Source organism: Lygodium microphyllum, chromosome 25 (genome assembly GCF_053477565.2).
Source record: "Lygodium microphyllum isolate KBCC chromosome 25, Lygodium_microphyllum_v1.1.10, whole genome shotgun sequence".
NCBI lineage: Eukaryota > Viridiplantae > Streptophyta > Polypodiopsida > Schizaeales > Lygodiaceae > Lygodium > Lygodium microphyllum.
In genome coordinates, this window is record NC_141159.1 from 83,109,285 (window position 1) to 83,122,577 (window position 13,293).

The following is a 13,293-nucleotide window of genomic DNA, read 5'->3' on the forward strand; positions in this document are numbered from 1 at the left end:
TGTAAACCCTACAACAGAGTCCTCTGTTATCTTGGACATGCTATAGCAACAACTATCACTACTTATTCTAGGTTTCTCCATTTTGAAATAGCTAAATGGATAGATGGCATCACAAAACTCAATTATCATCAGGACAAACGGTCTCCAGAAGCACGTTAAATGCCTTTAACTAGAGTATTTTATAGCAAATTAAGAATCATATGAGAGACTATTCACGCATGCTGATGCAACTCAATCATTCTTTTGTTGATCTTATCAGCATGGCCATTGCAAATGCTATAGTCGAAGCAACTATTGTTGGATGCATTGTGACAACACCTAAAAACATGCCATTTATTGCAACAATTTTTTGGCAAAACTGTATACAATTGACACCTTATTACTAAATTTTTACATGAATTCAATGCAGATGCGGTGTTCGTTGTGTTGTCTTTGGAGACCGTGTCCTTGCAGTCTGGCCAAGAAATGTCGGTACAAAATTTAATCTTTTGGCCTGTCTACAACCATAAGAAACTCTTATATCTCATTTGCCAGAAACAGGGTATTAAGACCAAGGCTTAGGGACTGTAGGACATTGCAGAAATGAAGTCCTTTGAGCTTATGCAATCCATATTCTTAGAGCCACTAGAAATCATGTCATTCATGGAAGATTATGCAGTTCTCTTTGAGCTTAATGAGCCTAGGTTACAACAAAGGAGAATTGTGTTAAAATCCTCAATAGAAATTGAGATGGCACTAAAGGTACAATCGCATTAAACAAAGATGATCCATCATTGTGGATTCCCACTCATAAGATGTCTGATCATTCCCTTAGCTTCTAAGGATATGAATAACAGCAAGAGAACCTAGAAGAACTAAAGAGAACTCACTAAAACTCAAAGTGTGCCAACTGTATGAAGCATAGTAGTAGCACTAGCTAGCAATATAGACCAAGCCACTTAGTATTTACAAAGGGCCTTTTTTGGGATGGATATATCCAGAGATGTAGCTGCAGTTGCACATGAAGTACACTGGGCAGCAAGGTCATAGGATTCAAACATTGATTTGCAGAGGCCATTTGGTCCTTTAGGCAACATGAGTTTACATCCCATGGCAAAGGGGATCAAGTCAATAAATTTCTTCCAAAGCTTCAAACTCAGGCCATGGTATTTGTAAGCCATGCATGAGGGATTACCAAATGGCGTGGAAAGCAATTGCACAACCACAACTATCATGTACCATAACCTTTTGCAAGTTAAAATGCACAAAGGAGATTCCTTCTTTGCTAGGTAAAACACACCCCACATTTTCTCTTATTAAATTAGTGTTACTATCCTTGCTAGCTATGAATATGTACCACTTTGCCTCAATACTCCAATATTTACTATAGTGTGTGCATGAACTTCAACTCTATCTACATTAATTTCCTAAAATGTGTGTGCAAAAAGTTAAAATAAAACTCTCACGGTTATGGTGCCGATTGATGAGGGAGGGGAAACGGTTCAGAATCAGAACAAGAAGGAGAGAGAGAGAGAGCGACTGAGAGAGAGACGCACAACAGTGCATGCGCGAAGGAGGCACAACCTATGAACTAGATCTCAATAGGCAACCGTGGGAAAGCAAGATCTCTTTCTTTGCATCAGAATTAATGACGTAGTGTGGCCAACGACACATGCACACACACACGGCCAAGGTCGTCAAGTTGACAACGAGAGCGATCCTTTTGTCATCGATCCGCCTCAAGAATGACAGCACCAAGACGGACTTCCGCAGGAGGAGGGACGTCCGCCCATGATTCGCGCTAATAAACGGTTAGGCAGAATATGAAAACAGGTAAATGTGAGCAGATTAATGATCATGCAACTTGATGGTTGTGTAAAAGTATACAGATTCAGAGCGAGCGGGTATACGAGACGTTGTCATCGAAGGTGACGACTCAGGGTTGTCTGGTTGTTAGAAAGCCTCGTTGGTGGCACCAGGGGCAACAGCAGCGAGTGGTGCACAAGAGTGGAGGTCGCAAAGCATTGCGTGCAATCGAACTACCAGCTCTCCCTCTCCTGGGTCACGTCTTTGACATCTCCCGATGGTACCCATGTACAAGAGGCCATAGAGATGAGGAAACGACACCAAGAGGCTATGCAGAGGAGGTATGAGCGAGCAGAAGCGTGGCCCTTTATGGAGTTTATCTCTCTCTCTCTTTCTTGTGCACATTGCAGAGTTTGTAGGTCGACAAGTTCTTTTGCAATACCTACTTTCCCTTCTCATGAAAAAAATAAGAGCCCATTCACACCAAAACACACTAGAGATATGGGCATTATAGAAAACCCTTAGACTGGAGATGTTTTTTGCTGCATGTCGTGTACCGGGTGGTAGAGCTTCATCACATATTTCCAATGAGGGAGCTCACAAAATAAGTCTAAATTGCAATCGCAATCATGTCCAACACATACCAAGAGGCCATGGGAGGAGATCTTCATCGACCAAATCTTAAGTGAGGGTGTGTTGCATTGCAAAATCTTTTTATGGGGCCTTTCTTGCACAAAGCTTCAAGGTGGCAAAGTCATTCTTCTTATGTTGTGGGAGATGTTCTTTTGTGGATCAAAGGCGGATGGGAGATCCTTTTTGTTTTCTATGCAACATGGAGTTTGAAGAATAAGTGTGGGAGTCGTAGGCAGGAATAGCATATGGGAAACTGTGGGGAAAAGAAAAAATGATGAGCTTCCATTTGAATCGACTGGATAGAAGACAGACATTGCCTGGATTGTAGGGGGACACGGTCTCCAAGGACGTGACGACGACCTGCGGGTTTTACAAGTAAGTGTCTAATTGATTTATCTAAAATAAATGATATGGCATGATAATTTCTTTAGTTTAATATTTTTAAAATATGTCTTTTAATATGTTTTCTCATGCTACATGGTTGTTTGTATTTATCTAAACTGGTTTTTATTTATTAAAAATCAAAAAACAGTCGAAAACACTAAAAAATGACTCAAAATTATCATAAATAAAATTTTATAAAATTACTGATTGAAAATTTATAAGTTCTGATATTTTTCCTATAAAGCTTATGAGTCAGGGAATTTACTTAATTTCTATTAAGATTTTTAAAGATGTTTTGTTATATTTAAACAATTAGGAAAGAGTTATATTTAAGGAAAAGGCATAGTTTTCCTTTATGTAAAATGTGTTATTTATTGATATAAACTATGGATTCTTAGTGAAGTATTGGAAACAAAATCTTTGATTTGTTAGTGCATTTTTGTTGTAAGGGTTAAAGAAAAGAAATAATGATTTAATAATATTTTACTTAAGAAATGCTCGTATAAAGATATGGTGTTTTGGTTTTGAAAGGAGAAATTATATGCGGTGTGAACATTTATGAAACATGGGAAATTACAAATAAAAAGTTTGGCAACACTTTATAATGATTTATAATGTTAGGTTGCAGTTATAAAATTTAGTTTAAATTAAAACCAAAATAAAATCAAACAATTTGATGATTGGATGGCATGAGAAAAAGTCTCAGCATCTATATTAAATTTTTACATGTTGTTCATTCTACAATCAACTTCTTAAATATACGGAGTGGAGGGCTACTAGGACTCATTGATAAATTAAAGGGTGCTATGGAAATTTAAAATAAATTATGAATGTGGAAATGTGAGAGTATGAAAGAACTTGTTTTATTCTGGTTGATGTTTAATAATTGAAAAGAAGGAAAGGACGTTATATTTGCAAAATGAATCAAGTATTTAAAAACTAATAAGCAACGACGAAATTAATATACGGAGTAGGAAACGTCTACCAAGGGAGATTAAAATTTAGGAGTTTATGGTACGTCAGAAAATTTGATTTGAATGTTTGTTTAAAATTAAACAAATAAAAAGAATTAATTTTAATCAGGTGGAGAAAAACATAAAAAGGAATTTTAAACGGAGATATACAAATAGATCCAAGAGATCTATATTCCTGAAATAACCTTTCCAAAGTAAAACATTAAAAACATTTCCTGGATAAACCGCCACTAGCATGGCAGGAGAACATTATGAGGAGCTGCCTCTGAGAGATGAGGAGAAGCCATAGTTATCTTAGGTTTAGCAATTTAGTGCCCAGTATAATTTATTGAAGTTTAGAATCTTTGCAGTTGGACTACTACAAACCATGTTGTAGATTTTAGGGAAGGCTAAGTTGAGTCAAATTAAAACAATTAGTGCAATAATCACTTGTTTAGTGCAACAACTCTTAGGAGTTGGCTTGTTAACCTGGGTAAAAGTGGCTTGGTCTTTGGCAAGTCATTTTTTGGTGCGTCTGCCGGGAGCCAAGTGCGCTCGAATGAGTGATAAATCTTCCGGGGGTATTTTAGATCCTAAGTGTTATTTATGAGTGAATACGCAGTCTCTTTTCTAAGGGACTATTTTCCTAATTTGCCCCAGGAGTGTCAGAGAAAAGTGCTAGACTGGGCGAGAGATACAGAGTTAGTAGAGGGAGGCACATATTTTGGGCCACAATTAACTATGGACGTTGAACAATTATCCTCTTGGAGCTGGGGTTATAACGACTGTGCGCAAACCATAGTTCTACTAGCGACACACTTTGGGTTAATAGACGCGGTAGAGATAAATACAATCAGTGTATCGTACCACTTTGATTGGTATTACCGCACAGCTTATCGGACGTTTAGAAGAGTAGTGTGGGATGATGTGTTGCCTTGGATACGTGTATCCAGAGGTTTAAAAATTTCTTTCGACACGAAAGACGTGAGAGAGGTTGCTGAAATTCTAGGTTTAATCCCCGAGCAAGAAGAAAAGTTACCTTTTGGGGAGATAGACCCAGAGCTGCCGACTATTTTGAAACTTCTAAGTGCGCATACAAGCGACAACCTAATTTTATAGCTTCAAATAAAACGAGAGTAATTTTGGAGTATGACAGTAAAAGCTAGTTTTGTACTCGTGGATGAATTCAGAAGAGAGACGGAAGCAGCAAAACGAAGCTAGGGATCAGTGAGTTAGAGAACGAGCAGTGCGACAAGAGGCTTGGCTATTAGAAAGGCTAGAGAGGGTCAACGCATTGCTGAATTTGGGAGTAGACGCTGTGTCTAACTCAACGGTAGAACCTCTTCAACCTAGCTTATCAACTGATAAAACACCATCGAAAGAAAGTGAAGCAGCTTCATATCAATGGGATCAAGTTGTCTCCAGTACTAGCAGTGTCACTGGGGAAAGAGGTAGGCAAAATAGTGAAAATAGGGAGAGTGAAGCTAATGCTACGGTCGGGAGTATTGAACTGCTCTTTGACTGGGATTTAGAGTCAAATTTCGGATTGCGTCAATTATTTAAGGAACCTCAGGAACCTCCGTGGTTTGATACTATCAACGATTTAGGGTTAGGGCTACTATTTAGAGAAACAATGGCTCGCAACCCAGTTAGATTAGCTGATTTCACGCAATTCGGGGGATTATGGGACGAAGATCCCGATGCCCATTCGCAAAGATTTGAGGTGACTTGCGTCGCCAATGAGATAATAGATGACGACCAAAAGCTTCATATCTTCCCTGCAACATTAAAAGATGAAGCAGCAAAATGGTATGGGAATTTAGATGCTCAACATAAAGGGACCTATGATGCCTTATCAAGAGCTTTTCTAGAAAAATTTAGACGACAAGGTTTTCAAGATAGATTGGCTCTTCAATTGGATTATCTGTCCCAAGGAGCAACTGAAAGTGTTGAACATTATATTGAGCGCATGGAGACGATCATTCGTAAGATGAATCCTGCTCCTGACGATCCCACGCAAAAACGTAAGTTTATTGATGGACTTAATCCTGAAGTTCATCAGCATGTTAGTTTACAACGACCAGCTACGTTGGCAGATGCTAAAACACATGCTAGATGGTGGGAAGAAGTGCAGCTTAGTCAACAACGACGGAGAGATCTATTCAAAGAATCTCGGACAGAATATCCAAGCACTTCAGGTGGGGTACCTAAGAACGTGTCTTATGTGACCGTTCCTTTAAATCCCTCGGTAACCGCAAGCTCAAACATGTCGAGTGTACCTCTAAATCCGTACACTTCAATTCCAGCTTATATGATGCAGACAGGAATGCCTTCTATGCCGCAATCTCAATCTCCTCTGGATGAAGCAAAAGTAGCAGATATTATTGCGAAATCTCTAGGAAAATTAAAGGAGGAAATTATGACTGCAGTACAAGCACCTTTGAAGGAAATTTATTCGATAACGACACAAGGATCTAGTGCTCAACAATCGTCGGGAAATTCGACTTCAAACCCACCTCGATCTAATATCTGGTGTGGCAAGTGTCATGGTTACGGCCATGTGGCTACAGAGTGTCCGACACCTTCAAGGTTAATGCCCGATCATCCACCGTTTTGCTCTTTTTGCCATAAGACTGGTCATTTAGATACAAATTGTTGGCATAAATTAGGTCAAGAGCAACAACAAGCTCGTTCAATGCAAACGAATTACAATTACATGGATCGTAATAATAGGACTTATGAGATTGGACCACCCAATCAACCTTTTAGGCCACGTGGATTGCCCACCCAGGGTAGACCCCCAGTGCCTCGAAACAATTACAACAGTGATGGCAATCGAGGGAGAAATTCTCCTTTTAGAAGAAATAATGGAAGTTTTCGTAATCCAATGGGACAAGGTGGTCAACAAAGACCTAGGGGACCAGTAATTTGTTATCGATGCCAACAAGAAGGTCACATAGCCACATATTGTCCAAATGCGCGTAAAAATCAAGACTATACTCCTCTTTGCAGGAGGTGCAGTGGTGAAGGACACTATGAAGAGAATTGTCCTAAGCGAGAGGATAATAAAATGTCTGACAAAGGGAAACAAACCTCTAACGAACCTTCAACGTCTGCTGCAAATTTAGTTGAAGTAGACACAATAAGGAAAGATATTGGGGTTAAGTCAAAATTTATACCTCGTAAGGTGACCTTTAGAGCTGACCCTATGATTGGTGTTATTACTCGGGCACAAAAGCAACAACAGAAGGAGCAAGGTTTAGAGGAAGAGAGTTCACAATTAAACGGAGCAGTGAAGGATAAGTCTAAGGACATAGATCCTAATATAGAACTACCTGAATCGGATTCTCCGCAGCATTCCTCTGACCATCCATTATTACCTGTGCCCTTAGTAAATCCTAAGATTCAAGTAGGAGTAGCTCCTTTTCCTGAAAGATTGGTTCCTCCTAAGGAAGGGAGTAAAGATTATGTAGAATCCGTAAATAAGACCTATGATCTTTGGGCTGCATTAGAAGAAATATCATTGACTATTAACCTTCGGCAATTGCTAGAAATAGCGCCTGTTTGTAGGAAACAACTTTACCATAAATTAGTTCGGCGTCGAAGGAAGAGGATTGAGATAAACGCTTCTAAAGTCCATGAAAATTCTTCCAAAGGAAAAACAACTAAGGATGTAAAAATAGTAGATTTATTTGTGGACCCAGGAGCTCCAGTTATCGATACTACTATTAATGGCCACTCGCTACATGAAGTGCAGTTAGATGGTGGCTCAGCAGTTAATTTGATGACAGAACAAGCTATGCAAGAATTAGGGTTGAAGGATCTAGAACCTACTCATATTGTTTTACGTGTGGCTGATCAAAGGAAAGTAACTCCTTTGGGGTTACTGCGGAATGTGAAATCTGTAGTAGCCGGATTAGAATTTCATGTGAACTATTTGATCGTTCGTTCGCAAACAAATATTTCATCATATTCTGTCCTGTTGGGAAGACCTTGGTTATACCAAGCAAGATGCATTCAGGACTGGTATAAAGGTTCAATTGTGATTGGTCCTAGAGACGATAGGGTTAAGATACAAGTTATTTCAAAAGGATTTTTGAAAGATTCAGGAGATGAAGCAGTTAGTGAAATGGATGAGAGATCCAACAGTGAGTTTTATGATTCAGAAATGGAGAGGACTGATCATGAAGGGCCTTATGCCTGGTTATTTAAGACACCACACCCAGCAGGAGCAGAGAAAGTAGAGGTCAATATAGTACATCAGCCTCACAAGGTAGAACAGATGGGTATTGGTGAGTATGCTGTAGCGTTTTCATCTGACAATGATTCGGATAGCGATATTACTCAGTGGTTATCTACATCCGAAGATACAACTCTCGACTGCTTAATGCTTTCAGTAGAGAAAGCAGAATATCCTGATGATTCGCTTGAAACATGTTTTCAATTATCTACAAATCAAGAAGGAAATGATCAAGAAGATGTATTTTCTGCTTACAACAGGTCGGAAGTGATTTCTATGGATGAATTAGAGGAGGAAGAAATGCCTGAGTTAATGATATCTGATTTGGCTGACATTTCAATAACCTCTTCAGAAGGTATGGGAGAAGATGATGTTACTGATAATCATAATAGTATGCTTGAGAGTAGGATTTTAGAAGCTCTTCCTTATGGGGAAAATGTTTTACCCTTTGGATTTGGACAATTGCCAGATAGAGCTAAAAGGATTTATTACTATCAGCTAAAAGCGAAGGAAAGAGAAAGGAGAAGTAGGCATAGGTGCAAACCCTTACAAAGACCACTATCTCGTGAGGATGAGGATGATTCAGCTTCGGCTTTTAACAGGTTTTCACAGACTTCTCGTGAACATCATGATAATTACGCTAGGATTATTAGAGAATTGGAAGAGGCATTGGAAGTAGAGCGTGAGGCAGCGTTGACTGCTGTAAATGAAGCAATGAAGAAGATTACTGAGTTGCAAAAGGAAAAGGCAGAGTTTCAATTTAGAGAAAGGCGATATCTAGATGAAATCTCGCTTTTAGAATTTTATTTAGAAGAAGAGAAATCTAAATTCAGTAGGGGTGAGTTACAGATGGACCAAGCGTTATCTATGGATACAAATTATTGGGAAGAACATGAAGACACTGATAGGTTTTTGGAAAAAAATAAATCTAAGAATACTTTTGAACCAGAGACTCAAGAGAAAAACCCTACAAATGTTCCCTGGTTGTGTCATTCTTTTAGGCGTTCGACCGGAATTGCACAGAAGATTTATCGCTGTTCTAGGGGACCGATAATTGGTTATCAACGAGTCCAATCTGAACCTACTAAGGTTAAATTGCACAATATGCAAGTGGTGGTGTTGCCTCATCCAAAAGAAAGAGTAATGGATTTTACTATTTATGGGGATGGGCAAGAGCCACAACTTAGATGGTTTGAACCTGCAGCACCTAGGAATTTTGTGGAACTGAAACAAGTTATACATTATTTGGGCTGTCGAATTCAGGGCGAGGAGGATGAGAATCTACATTCATTAATTCTCAAGCTTAAAGATAATCAATGGTTTTGGAGTTTAGATGATCAGGAATGTCTAGAAAAGAATAACGAAATTTTACGTCGATATCGCCGTAGGTTACATGCTCAATATCCATGTACTTCAGAGCAGATACCTAGCGTAATTGGCTCTGTAAGAACTTCATTTACCATGAAATCTCGTAAAAATGTAAATGCCAATAATGGCGATTTAGATAAATATGGGAAGAGATATACTGAAAAATCCTTTCCTGAGTTAGTAAATGTCTATGGAGTAGAAGTTGATGGTGCTACGCAAGATAACCTGGCTATTATTCCTTATAGGGCTTTACCCTTAGTAAATTCTGTGAATGTGGGAGAAGAAGCACCGGAATCAAGTACTAAGAATAACCTGCTTGGAAATGTATTGATGCAGATATCCGAAGATGTGCCCACAATTAAGCCACGAAGAATAGACTCTCTATTTATTGAAGAGCCTGAAGTTGAAGTAGTTAAGCTTAAAATGGCAGAAGGAAAATATTTAAATTTAGGAGACCAATTGGAATCGCCACATCGTGAAAGATTCGAAGAAGTCCTACGATTGCATGTTGACGCTTTTGCTTGGTCATATAGGGACCTTAAGGGTATCAAAGCTGAATTATGTCAGCATTTTATTGATCTAGAACCAGGCACAAAACCTGTATGTCAACGTCAACGACGTACAAACCCTGTGTATGCAGAGTTAGTGAAAGCTGAAATTACTAAGCTTTTAGATGCTGGATTTATTTACCCTGTTGCATACAGTGAATGGGTATCTCCTATTGTGGTAGTACCCAAGAAGAATAGTAAGAAGATTCGCATTTGTGTCGATTATAGAAAGCTGAATAGCAAAACACGTAAAGATCATTTTCCTTTGCCATTTACTGATCAGGTACTTGATAAGATTGCTGGTCATGAGCTGTATTCTTTCATGGATGGATTTAGTGGTTACAACCAAGTACTAATTCATCCTGAAGATCAATCCAAAACTACATTTACTACTGAATGGGGTACATTTGCTTATAGAGTAATGCCTTTTGGTTTGTGCAATGCACCCGCAACATTTCAGAGAGTTATGATTTCAGCTTATCAAGATTTTCTACGTCAATGGATGGAAGTTTTCTTAGATGACTTTTGTGTCTATGGTACGGCAAAAGAAATGCCTGAGTTACTAACGCAAGTATTTGAACGTAGTGATGAAGTAGGTATATCCTTGAATCCTGATAAATGCATTTTTGGAGTACCAAAAGGAACCTTATTGGGGCATATCGTTTCTAAAGAAGGTATTGCCATGGATCCAGCTAAAATTATTAGGATTTCTGCACTTCCACCTCCAACAAATCTTAAGCAATTGCGTGGATTTTTAGGACATCTAAATTATTATCGGAGATTTATTTCCGATTTTGCAAGGGTGGCATCACCTTTGACAAATCTACTACGAAAGGATACTCCTTTTATTTGGGATGGTGTTTGCCAGAAAGCATTTGAATTTCTTAAACATAAGTTAATTGAAGGACCAGTACTCGCACCCCCAGATTGGACAAAAGAATTCCATATTCATGCTGATGCATCTATGTATGCTGTAGGAGTTGTTTTGTGCCAAGCAGATGATAATAAGGTGGATCATCCAATTTATTATGCGAGTCGAAATTTAAGTGATGCAGAAAGGAATTATACCACCACTGAGAAAGAATGCCTATCAATGGTATTTGCGGTGGAGAAATTTCGTCATTATTTATTAGGGAATAAGTTTACTATATATGTTGATCATGAGGCGTTAAAGTATTTGCTTAATAAAGCAGAACTTTCAGGACGTGTGATTCGTTGGATGTTGTTATTCCAAGAGTTTGATTTTCAAATAGTTACTCGTCCTGGTAGAGCTCATGTGCTAGCAGATCATCTATCACGATTATTAACATCAGACAAAGAGGAAGGTGTGGAAGATGATTTGCCGGATGCATCACTTTTTACTGTGGAGACACAAGTTCCATGGTATGCTGATATTGCGAATTTTCTTAGTACTGCTCGATATCCACCTGGTGCCGATAAGCGCAGGAAACGTCAAATATTAATGCAATCACGCTCCTACGGATTATTAGGGGGTTACCTTTATAAATTTTTTCCACGCGAAGGTATCTATCGACGTTGTGTAAGGGAAGATGAAGTACCAGTGGTTCTTAAGGCATTGCATGATGAGCCGTGTGGTGGCCATTTTGCCGGTGAATTGACTGCAAGGAAAGTTTTATTAGCTGGTTATTGGTGGCCTACTCTATTTAAAGATACTTATTATTATTGTCGCAAATGCGATGTATGTCAAAGGACTGGTCGTCCTTCTAAGAGTTTTGCGACCCCTTTGACACCTATATTAGCATTAGCACCTTTTGAGAAATGGGGAATTGATTTTGTAGGCCCAATCGATCCGCCTACTAGATATCGATCGAATCGTTATATCTTAGTCTGTACTGACTATATTACAAAGTGGGTGGAAGCGAAAGCGCTTAAAACGGATAAAGCCATTGATGTGGCTAAGTTTATGTATGAGAATATTATTACGCATTTTGGTTGCCCACTGGAATTAGTAAGTGACCGAGGTTCCCATTTCTTGAATGGTCTTATCAGTGAGTTAATGGAAATCTATAAAATTAAACATCGCAAATCAACACCTTATTATCCCAGAGCTAACGGTCAGGTTGAAGTAACCAATCGCATTATATGTGGGATTTTAACTAAAACGGTTGCTTCCCACAGGCGAGATTGGGATGAACGTTTATATGAAGCGTTATGGGCCTATAGAACTACTTATAAGGTGACAGTGCAAAATACACCCTTCAATTTAGTTTATGGCACTAATGCTATATTCCCTATTGAGCAAGAGTTGCCCACTTTACGAGTAGCTCTATCATTACGACTAGGTGAGGTTGAATCTTTGAAACAACGGATTTTACAATTGGTAAAGTTGGATGAGGAAAGATTATTAGCCCTACAAAGTCTAGAAGCAATGCAAAAACGTCGTAAAGCATGGCACGACCAGAATATTAAAGTACGGGAGTTTAAAGAAGGCGATTTAGTTTTACTTTATGACAGTCGTTATTATAAATTTCCTGGGAAGCTTAAAATTCGTTGGTTGGGACCTTTTAAGGTGATTAATGTTTATGATAATGGTTCTCTTGATGTGCAGGATATTAATGCTGAAAATGAGATATTTAGGGTTAATGGCCTGCGCCTTAAACATTTTGTGACTTAGGTTAGCTAGGTATAGTTAGGTTAGTAGTTAAAATAATATTTTGTCTAATCCACTCTTGGATGTCTTTTCTTTCTTGGGGGGTTTTTTAAATGGGATGCAGGTATGGCCTTTTTGTGGATGGATGCGCTTTACCCTCGTATTGATGCCGATAGTACTGATCCTGTTCATGCTGGACCTTACGATATTCCGCGTTTTCAGATGCATGACAGGTTTTTATATGCACCGAGAGGGGAGGCCTGTTGTGGTTCTTCTTTTGTGATTATTTTTTGTTTACAGTATCATCCACCTTTTGGTTGTAGGTCCTATCAGCGGCATTTATTTGTGCGTGCTCAGCTCTTGTGTTGGCAGTGTCGCACATACTTTCGACGCTATGGTACCACTGCCATGCAGGAAATGATTGGTTATACCTACCAGCGTCATGATTATAATAGTGTTTTTTCTCCTGAGCGCGGCGCTGGTCAGACTAGGGTAGGCCGAGAGCAAGCAGAATTTGCGAGATATCGTTCCACTGTCTACCGTCTTACTCCATCTTACCATGATTTGCAGACTAGCATTCCCTGCCCATGTTGGGATTATATTTGTTGGTACATGGATGCGACCGAGGGGCATTCCTTAGATGCTTTACCAGTGGCCCCTATGCCCTACTATGATGATGCAGCTTCGGCTTCGCTCCATGATGTGATGGAGGTTCTTAGCGATGCACCTGATAGCGGATCTGTGACTTCTGATATGTCTACGCTAGAGGCT